Consider the following 11,410-nt stretch of genomic DNA (forward strand, 5'->3'; position numbering starts at 1 on the left):
ATCTCAAAGTGAACTTCGACGGCAGCAGGTCGATGAACGGTATGTCTGGAGGCGTTGGATTTGTGATCATGGACCATTTTGGTAGGTTGATAGCAGCGGAAGGGCGGTGCACACTAGGACTTACAGTAGTTGGGGCAGAGTTGCGGGCAGCCTGGGAGGGAATATCTTATGCTGGGCGGATGCTTGGGGCCGAGCAAGTGTACCTATAGGGGAACTCTTCTATGATGATTGATTGGATCCGTGGAGCGGATAGATATGGTGATGGTCATCCATTATCTGGGAGGCTCGCAGGTTAGCTCAGATGATGGGAGTCATTCAGGCAGCACATGTGTTCAGAGAGGCGAACAGCGGTAGTAGATTGGGTCGCCTCCTTTATCGTCCAGCATTCTAGTGAATTTTTTTTTGGACGTCTGCATCAGCCGTGCCTCTTCCTTTGTATTCCTTACTTTTTTGTGATCTGGGCTGGATGTACTCATGTTAGAGTTACATGAATATGAATAGCCATTTTACCAAAAATAATAATAATAATAATAATAATAATAATGATAATGATAAAGACTTGTTCTGCACATTAGGGATAATTAAGACTCAGTGCTATTCCACATATCATTCATGTGCTTTTGTATGTAAATAATTAAGCAAAAGGGTTGGAATATACTATTTCATTATGTAAACAGTTCCATTGGTACATCTAACATCTTATCCTTCCTGCGTGTAAGAATTAGGGTGCATTCAGTTTGCAATCGGAATTGGAAGCGGATTAGATTTTTGTTTTCTTCTTGATTTTTTTCTTACTTCTAGTTCTTATCTTCCTTCTAAGTTTTAATTATTCCTGCTTCTAGTTTGTTTTGCTGCTTCTAGTTCTAATCTATATCGAGCTTTCTTTCGTTTGTTTTTTTTTTTTTTTTTGTTTTTTTTTGTTTTTTTTTTGGCTATGCTACCTTGATCTCATGTGGGCTAAGGGTTTCCTAAGGCTCCCTACTTGCATTATCAAGCAAAAATTATTATAATATCCATAAGGTTGATCAGAAAAGCTCAACATATTACGTGTCGATTGTAATAATTCAGGACTTCATCCAAAATGGCTAGCCAGAAAATATTATTTGGATTTTTTGATTCTGTATAGATATTTAAGATCTACCCAGCGAATAACTGATGTGGGACTAAATACATGCCCGCATGGTTACAAACACTACGATCGGCCGATGGTAAGCCCCAATGAATACGTGATGCAGTGTCCCCCAGTCCACATAGGTTATGGGCTAGGTCCGTTCTATACCATTGTAACAATTAGGATCTTACCTAAAATGGCTAACCAAAATGTATTGATTTAAGTTTTTTGATCCTGTATAGATATCCAAGATCTACCCATCAGATAACCGATATGGGGACTAAACACACGCCTGCACAGGTTCTTACAATGAAAGGGTCATTCAAGATTGTTGAAAGGGTAATCATGTGTGCTGATAATCTTGAATCTTGACAAGCAGACCCTGTATAGAAGCGATAAGCCTTTCTAATTCATTTGCTCTATTATTTGTATGGTCCGAAAACCTGATTTCTTATGTGGAAACATGTTTTTTTCGGCAAGCTTAGTTGATAAAGTGCATATGGTATGGAGACAACGAATACTATGTGATCGAGCTATAGTATCCATACTTCAGAAAGCACATGAGTGGGTGTTGTGATGGAGCTATAGCATACATATATATACTTTGAAAAATAATAGTTTTTTTTGTACCATCAGAATATTCAGATGGAAGACTGGTGGAGCAGCTCGGATATCATTGTATGAATCATCACAAGTCCCATCAAGAATAGTTTTTTTTTAGTGTAAGAGGTTTTTGTTGAAAGTGGATACATTTTAAACAATGAAACAGGAATTTTGACAATCCATCTTGGCAACAAAGTCACAGTAAAACATGCATAATGTTACTCGATCAAGAAATGTTATATGGGTAAATAGTCATGAAATGAAATCGAGCAACAACAACAGTAATATAGGATGGTAAGACTACTTTGGAAACACTATCAATGATGGTAAGCACTATCATATGAAGTGTGATCTGTTGGAGTTTTAATTTAAAAAAAGATTGAAATTTTTCTTATTTCTAAATTTTAGTTGGTTTAAATACTTTAAAATACTTTTTTTTTGTCCGATGTCTTTTTTAGAAGGGTTGCGAGTCTTCGGAAGAAAATGTTGGTTTTCGAAAAAATAATGATATATATATATATATATATATATATATATATATATATATATATATATATATATATATATATATATATATATATATGCATCCTCTTCCTATTAGTGGGGTCATTTAAAATATATAATATAGGTGATATAATAATGATATTATATATATTATAATATATATATATATATATATATATATATATATATATATAATATATATATATATATATATATATATATATATATATATATATATATACAAGAGTATAGTGCCAATGTCTAGGATGGCATGCATGGTGCTGTTACACAAGCCAACATGGTGGCAATAATAAAAAGTAAAAAAAATGGTTTGATTAAAGCCAAAAAATACTATCTTACGAAGAATATTGCCCCATATCTTAAAATAGGATATTGTGACGCAAATCTATTTGGATGAATCATGGGCTGATCAAGGTATTTATGATTGGAATTGAATAGATTTGGATCTTTAGTTTGATGAAAATACTAGGACTTAAATGTGGAGAGTATATGAGGACCAATACAGGCGTGCATTTAGTTCATGTCAACTATGTACCAAGTAGATCTTCAGCACTTATATAGGGCCAAAAAATCGAAATAGCAACTTCTTGGCTATTTTTTTCAAATATGGTTCCAAGTCATTACAAGCTTTGTACTAATTTAATCATAGTTAAACAACTTGTAATGGATATAGTTTTCCATTTCCTTGAATCAAGATGACCCAAGATGTGGAATCTAATAGGTTGAATGTCTTGAATAATGATTCTAGCACCTTTGAGAGGGATGCCAAGGTAACAACCAACCAGTTCAATCTTTTGAATATATAGCAGAGCAATAATGTTTTGAAGCATTGCGGGGTCAATATGTGGAATGAAGGGAATTGAGTATTAAGACAAGTTGATGGCTTCGATCGTAAGCTATAGTTCTGAATTAACTATCTTGAAAATAAAGCAATCCTCATTGTTGGCTCTTGATAGCAATAAGCAGTCATCGATAAATAGTAGATGGTTGAAAGAGTATATATATATATATAATATATATATATATATACTATAATATATATATATATATATATATATATATATATATAATATATATATATATATATATATATATATATATATTTTACGTAAAATAAGTCTTTGGGTGTTGGATGGTTCTTCCAGTTAAAATCTATTTTTTTTCCCTTCTATAATTGACCTACCCATGATTTGGTACGGTCTATTTATAAGCTGTAAATCAACCATATTAATAAAAATTAAGCTGTATCCCCCACCAATAATTTTAAAAAAGACTTCTCAGTCACTAATAGGAAGAGGATGCATATATATATATAAGTGCTAAATTTTAAATTTATTTTGTCAAGAGGCGTGGTACAATAAGCGGCATGGGCGGGTTCCCAACAGTGGGTATCAGAGCCTAGGCTTCGTAGATTAAGGTAAGGATTAATTATTAATAGGCATCTTAGATCTAAAAATTTAAAAAGTTATGCATGCTGAAAATTTTCTGCATGCCAGATTTTTTCAGGGTTGCTGATTTTTTATGTGATAAATTGATGATTCTAATTGCATTGTTAATGGGATTACAAAGTTTAGAATCATGTTTAGTATGCTTAACAACCCATGTCATAAGATAATCAATTAGATTTCAGATCTGAAAATTATAATTGCTGCATGCGGTGATGATCATAGGATTCAAACCCTTTTGGTATCAAATGTAACGACCTGCGATGTGATCTATAACGTCATGTAATTTTTCAGATGCTTGCATGCATCTTATTTGATGTTTTGAGAGGCCTGCGTGCCTCCTAAAAGGGGGATGTAATTATTATTTTATATTTGGTTGTATTTCTGTGATATAATGTACGTCAACGATTAAGTCGAAGACAATACATGAGATGAAGGGCGATTTTGAGCGGTTGATGGCGATTGGATCAAGAGTTGATCAAGGATCGAATCAAGGAGGCTCGGGAACAATTCAAGAGTTGAAGACCAACTGATTGATTGACGTGATGTGCTTGTAATAAATAGGGTCACAAGGAGGAGGGTTTCAATGCCAATTCCCAACCAATTCCTTACATGCCTTCGTTTAAAATTATAAATATTTAATAGGCTTTTATGATGAATTAGGCTCATTAAATAGCCAAAAACAGCTGTTTCATTATCACACAGCAAATGCATGATGAAAAGTAGCCGTGCATAACCACAATTCTTCTATGAGTGTAATAGATTGACGTCTGATAATCTCATGTGGCTATATGGTTCTCATCCAAGTGTAATACGGGGCGACATCCCCAAAAAAACAGGAGCCATGTTGATTTCATGGGGCATGTTGAGGTGCCGAGACAATGAGGTCACAATGGTTAACAGCCAGGTTACTAAAAATATAGCTAGTGAAACCAAAAGCATGTACCATGATAGAATACACATCATCTAGCTAAAACTAACTCATGCATGCAACAGCGGACACAAGGTACTTAAATTGCATGAAATCTTCAAAGTGCTTCCGCCTAAAGTTTAAACAGCCAGCATATGTATGCTTCTTTAATTTGACATTCACCAGGAGACAGGTAACACAATGCAACAATAAAAAGCACCATGCTGTTTAATACTGGCCATGTTAAATGTATGCTTCTCACTGAGAAATGACCCAATGGAGGCCACTCATCCAGTAGGGAAGCAACTTCAAAAACATAAGAAGCGAATGAAGAATGTGATGAACTACAATACATTCTTTAACTGTAGGGCCTATAAGCAAGAGTCTAAAAGTTGTTAAACATACAATGGTGAAGACTTAAAAATAAGACATTATGCTACTTAAATTGCTTTTCAGTTACCATAAAACAAACGTGCATATAGAAGCAAGGTGGGAAACAGCATGCATCTGGTGATGATTAGTTTAATTAAGAAACGAAAGAGAAAGTGCATGTCTGTCTCATGGCCAGTCCCAAAAAGTAATGGCAGCAATGTTGCTCCTCCAGGAGCTGGAATATGAGACCGTCATCCAGTGGAGGAACTTCCTGAAAGGATTGAACTTTTAAGAAGAACCATCAACACCCAAGGACTTTCTATGTGACGTTTACTTAGGAATTTACAAACATGATTGGTTTGCTCCAACAAGTTAAGGAGATTTGCACCCAGAAAAATCTCCTTCGTCACAATTGGACACTAGCCATTCCTTGTGGCAAGAAGCAGTTTGGTTAAAAATGAAACAACATGTCTACACTATTCTTAGTTTAAATTTAAAAAACAAAACCAAAAGAATAGAGGTGTATGTATGTCTCATGGCCCAGTCCTGAAAGGTTAATGGCACCAATGCTGCAGCTCCAGGCCATAGAATATGGGACTGCCATCAGGTGGAGGAACTTCCTAGAAGGATTGCACTTTCAAGAAGAACCATCAACACCAAGAACCTTTCTATACGACATTTACTTAGGAATTTACAAAAACATGATTGGTTTGCTCAACAAGTTAAGGAAGATTTCACCCAGAAAACTTCCTTCGTCACACTTAAACCACTAGCCACCCACTCCTTGTAGCAAGAAGCAGCTGGGTATTAAAAAATGAAACACATCTACTCTATGGCTTAGTTTAAATAAAAAAATAAAAGAACAGAGGTGTATGTATGTTCATGGCCAGTCCCGAAAGGTAATGCAGTGATGCAGCTCTCCAGCGATGGAATATGAGACCATCATCAGGTGGAGGAACTTCAATGGGTCGATTTTTCTTTTGAAATATGATTATCGTAAAATGATCCTAAATAGGTATTATAAAAGGATGTCAGACTTAGAATATTATCAAAATGACTTTGAGATATAATTTATAATGATCTGTTAGCGTTACAAACTTGTAGACCACTTTACTTAGTTTCTAAGCAGAAACATTGAAAGGCGTTTTTAAATACAGCTTGATGCTGATAATAATTGCAACGAATCCAAATTTTTTCAGGGTTGCTGATTTTTTGCATGCTGATTTTTTATGTAGTAAATTGATGATTCTAATTGCATTGTTAATGGGATTACAAAGTTTAGAATCATGTTTAGCATGATCAGCAACCCATGTCATAAGATAATCAATTAGATTTCAGATATGAAAATTATAATTGCTACATGCGATGAAATAATGCAATCTAATTACTTGATCAATTAGATTGATAAATGGTTAATCCCTTCAATTCTCCATTAACTACTTAATCGACACCTAAATCAATAGACACAAAGAGGATTATAGTTTTTTAGGCTCTGTAAATCATCTAAATTTGGAATATGATTTTGACCTTCTATAGTTAACTTTTTCTATTACCTGGCGTCGATTTTCAAATAGACTCTTTTGGTTTTTTATTTAAACTAAGAATCAGAGAAGACATGTTGTTTTCTACCCAACTTCCTGTTGCTATAAGGAGTGGCTAGTGTTAGGTGTGACGAAGGAGATTTTTCTGGGGTGATAATCTCCTTAACTTGTTGGAGCAAACCAATCATGTTTGTAAATTCCTAAGTAAACGTCACATAGAAAGTCTTTGGGTGTGATGGTTCTTCTAGAAAGTTCAACCTTCAGAAAGTTCCTCCTCCTGATGACAGGTCTCATATTCCATTTGCCTGGAGAAGCAGCATTGCTGCATCACCTTTCGGGACTGGCCTGAGACATACATACACCTCTATTCTTTTTTTTATATTTAAACTAAGCATGGAGTAGATGATTCATTTTTTACCTAGTTGCTTCTTGCTACAATGAGTGGGTGGCTAGTGTTAAGCGTGACGAAGGAGATTTTTCTGGGTGAAAATCTTCTTAACTTTTGGAGCAAACCAATCATGTTTGTAAATTCCTAAGTAAACGTCACATAGAAAGTCCTTTGGGTGTTGATGGTTCTTCTAGAAAGTTCAATCCTTTCAGGAAGTTCCTCCACCTGATGGCAGTCTCATATTCCATCGCCTGGAGAAGCAGCATCGCAGCCATTACCTTTCAAGCATATTTGCACCCAAACATCCGAGCCCGCGTGCGATCTCCCAGTGATCCTCGCGTTCTCTTCTTTCTGGATAGCACCCGCACTCTTTCGGAATAGAGATTCCCACTCTCACTTCATCACAAAAAAAAGACCTTTCTAACCTCCAATCTCATGAAGAATAGCTGAAAATACTATTCATTCCTGAAGTTACTATTCATTATGAACAGTGTTTGAGATGAAACTATTCATATGACTAATGTTTAACACTGTTCATATGACTAAACACTGTTCATATGAACAGTGTCACGAGAAAACACTGTTCATTTTTTCACTGTTTTTCTTCTTCCTCCCGCAGTGCCGCAGCCGTCCATCATTCGTGATCAACATCCACAGCATCCCGTGATCCAAGCATTCCCGAATCAGCATTCAAAGCTCTTCTTCTCCATGATCCGCCCAGCCACGGCATCCCACGCTGCAATCAAGCCCATCCGATTGCAAGGCGTGATCCCAGACACCGCATCCAGCATCCCGAGCAATTTCCTAGCTTCTTCCGGATTCCCTCTGCGTCCCAGCCTTTCGTGAAGCCAGCCATCCTTCCATTGCAGCCTCCGCATCTCTCACCCCATGGGATCATGCATAATCCCAGCCATACCATCTGCAGCTCCTTCCATTTCCAGGGACCCAGCACCCATCGCAGCATCCATGAAGGAAGTCCCAACTCTCTTCCGGATTTGAGATCCCAAGCGTCCGCGATGCATAGATCAGCAAGCCGCATCCGCCCTCTCCTTCCTCCGTCGATCCCGCGGGACTCTTCATTCCAGATCAGCCTCCTCCCAGCGATCCGTGATCTCCTTCTGTTGCAGCCTCCACGTCCGCACATCCATCAAGCCAGCTCCCTTGATCCAGCCGTTTGCGTGCATTCCGCCCCAAGGATCATGCGTTCGTTCCCCATGGATTCATTGGTCGGCTTTAAGAAGAAGGTAGAGATTCTATATAAAGGGAGGAGAGGCCATCGGCTAAGGGAGCTCTGTTTTTGAAAAGAAAAAGAAAGAGAGTTCTCGGTTGGGGCCAAGAAATAGGGGAGAGCTCTGTTTTAAGAAGAGCTCTGCTTTAAGAAGGAAGGAAAAAAAAAGTATTCTATTTTATTTAGGAGTTCCCACCGAGGGGGAGCCATGCTCTGTTTTCTTTTCTTGTTTCTTGTTATTTGTAGAATAAAAGAAGAGGAAGTTTCTTGTTATTTCTTGCTTTCTTCGCAGAAGAAAAGAAACATTAGGCTTCCAATCTTCATTTTTTTTCTTGCAATCAATTTTATTTTTATGAATCCATCATTTTCTTTTTATACAATCTATATTTTAAGTGTCAGTTTAATTTCTGCAATTTATTTTATGTGTAATGGAAATCTTACTTAAATATTTTTCCTTGCTGTTTGACTGCTACTTTGCATTAGATTTCATATAATAAGTGTGATTTAATAGTCGTAAATTTGGAACAAAATAATAGTGTAGACACCATAAACGAGCTATCGTAAGGTATTAAACTTTCAAGAAGAACCATCAACACCCAAGAACTTTCTATATGACGTTTACTTAGGAATTTACAAAAACATGATTGGTTTGCTCCAACAAGTTAAGAAGATTTTCACCCAGAAAAACCTCCTTCGTCACACTTAACACTAGCCACCCCACTCTTGTAGCAAGAAGCAGCTGGGTAAAAATGAAACACATCTACTCTATGCTTACTTTAATAAAAAAATAAAAGTGGACACAAGGTACTTAAATTGCATGAAATCTTCAAAGTGCTTTCCGCCTAAAGTTTAAATAGCCAGCATATGAAGACGATGCCTCATGAAAATCTTTGGGTGTCTCTTATATCCAATAGTTTGAAAAATCTATGCTTATCTGATAAGTGCTAAATAATGCATGAACTAATATCTTATTCATAGCACTTATCATTATTTTAATTCACATATTTTGTAAATTCAACTAAAAAATATGTTCACCTTCATCAATGCATTTTAATTCAATTTTGATTATTGATTAAGCTTAATGTATGCAGGTCGAATCAAGCTCAATAAGATAAAACCTAAACCTACACTGCATCATTTCATAATTCCATATCCTCCGGAGTCGACTCCAAGAACTCTCCTCCAAAATCCAGTACTTCCCATTAATTTCTGTTTCTTCACAAGTTCACCTACTTCTCTTCCCACACTTTTCAATCATTTATTTCTCAGATCTCAAAGTATATCATCTATTCATCTATAGTTGCACAGATCTCAGAGAATTCTGGTCATTGGCCTTTTCCCAGCCGAATAGGATTAACTCCCCTGTTTCAAACGGTTCAATTCCCATCATCCCAACCTCCAGATTTCCCCTCACGCCCGTTTCCATCTTCCTCCACGTCTCTCTACCAAACAGCCCAGCATTCGCGTTTGATCCTAGCCTTCCCGTTCATCATCCACGAGCAAGCTCAGCCCCTGTTCCACGTCAAACAAAACCTCCTCCACCCTCCTGGCATTTCGGTAGAGAGCCCCAGCTCATCTCCCCTCCTCTTCGCCCGTGGGATAAACTCAAATCCCAGCTTCTCCCGCTAGATCCCCTCTACGGATAAGCTCTCAACAACGTCACCAGATCATCATCTCCCGTGTCCCACAACAAAACCAAGCCATCAGCCGATTCCAAACCTCCACGTCCTTCCCAGCTCCCCTATTTCCCAACATTCATCCAGAACCGAATCTAGATTAGAACATCAACATCCCCTGTTTCTCCGCGTTGTAACCATGTCACCTTCTTCCCAGATTTCTTCTCAGCCGCTTCCCAAACCGAGATCCTCTTCTGGATTCCTCTCTCCCATGATTGTAATCTAGTCGTCCGCAGCCTTCCTCCCAGCTCACGAATCCGTCCGAGTTCATCCTTATCCCACGACCAGCTAGGATTCAACGTCATCCTCTTCATCACGGTTCAGCAGATTCGGCATCCATCTCCTCCCGTTCGTGAACATCATCCTAGCATCTTCATCTCAGCCAAATTCCCAGCCATCTTCCGGATGAGAACCAGCAACCTTCTGCCGGATTACTCCCAACGTCCCAAGCCGTTCCCGAGAATCCAGACCCCATCTGGATTTGCTCCCATCCTCATCCTCTTCCAAATCCTTCCTAGCACTTGGATTAACTTCATCGCCCATGGATAAGATCCAAGCTTATCCTCTCATCGTCTTCCCCTGTTCCGGATCACTTCACATCCGTTCCCAGCTGTCAGCCGAGGTCCCAACTTCCTATCCCCTGCTCACGGATCCATCCACCTTCATCCCATTGTGATCCATCCTTATCCATGGATTCAATCAATGGCATCATCCACAAACTTCCCAGCAAATTTCATTATCCACGAACGGCTTCACGCGTCTTCTCCTTTGATCCGAACCACAGCAGTCCAGCGAATCAGGCCAAGCTTCATCCCAACGGCAAAGGGTTCATCCTTATCCATGATTCAAAATAAGGAAGAGGAAAGAGAGATTGGAGCCTATAAAAGGCCAGGCGTGAAACAGGGGAGGCAACTTCGGTGGGGGTTTCACATATCTTCACAATCTCCGGAGAGGCCAAGTTCCCCACCGGGAGAAGAAGAGCTTGGCTCTTCTCAGGGAGTTCCCACAAGAATAAAAGGAGAGAGAGAAGACTTTGGGGTATTTCGGGAATAACTTCTCATATAAAAAATAATGAAGTGCTGAGAGGAAGTTTTCGATGGAAGTCCAGAGGAAGAAAGAAATAAATGGGAGCCCGCTGCTGTGCCACTGCTGCTGTCGCCCGCGACTCCATGGAAGGCTGATTTCCTCTCTAGGGCTGGATGCAGCCCTAACAAAGGGCCAAGGGTTTTATATTTTAATTTTCTATTCCTGGAGTTATATAAACTTTATTTTGCTCCTAATGAATATTTCATTTCATCTCATATTTAATTTCTATAATTTTTAGTATGACGTTTATACAATTGCTCTTCATGATCATTGAAGTAAAAATAAGATAGTTCATGCTTAAGGAAGATGCAATGTGCTGCCACCTTAAATTAGGGTAGACATTTCATGCTAACTAAAGATGGATTATGCCTAAATTACTTTTATGAAATTTTTATTTGAATGCTTATTAGACTTGTAGTCAATTTGCATAATGATCCAAGAATGAAATACATAACAAATAACCCTTGTTCCGATGTTAGTGGTGAATTCCTTGCCCTAGGTTCTCTCAACTGATATCCTTTTAAT

At 38.0% G+C, this 11,410-nt stretch overlaps 1 long non-coding RNA gene and 1 other non-coding gene across 2 annotated transcripts; one reads left to right on the forward strand and one right to left on the reverse strand.

Annotated features, from left to right (window-relative positions):
• The first annotated feature begins 4,520 nt into the window (after window positions 1–4,520).
• Window positions 4,521–10,808, forward strand: LOC120109509. The gene is made up of 2 exons (XR_005510370.1): window positions 4,521–4,690; window positions 8,928–10,808. It is a non-coding gene; the product is annotated as an uncharacterized LOC120109509 (long non-coding RNA).
• LOC120109510 lies at window positions 4,770–4,901 on the reverse strand. Its single transcript, XR_005510371.1, has one exon. It is a non-coding gene; the product is annotated as a small nucleolar RNA snoR137 (small nucleolar RNA).
• Window positions 10,809–11,410: the final 602 nt, after the last annotated feature.

The sequence above is a fragment of the Phoenix dactylifera genome, unplaced genomic scaffold (assembly GCF_009389715.1).
Source record: "Phoenix dactylifera cultivar Barhee BC4 unplaced genomic scaffold, palm_55x_up_171113_PBpolish2nd_filt_p 002306F, whole genome shotgun sequence".
Taxonomy (NCBI): domain Eukaryota; kingdom Viridiplantae; phylum Streptophyta; class Magnoliopsida; order Arecales; family Arecaceae; genus Phoenix; species Phoenix dactylifera.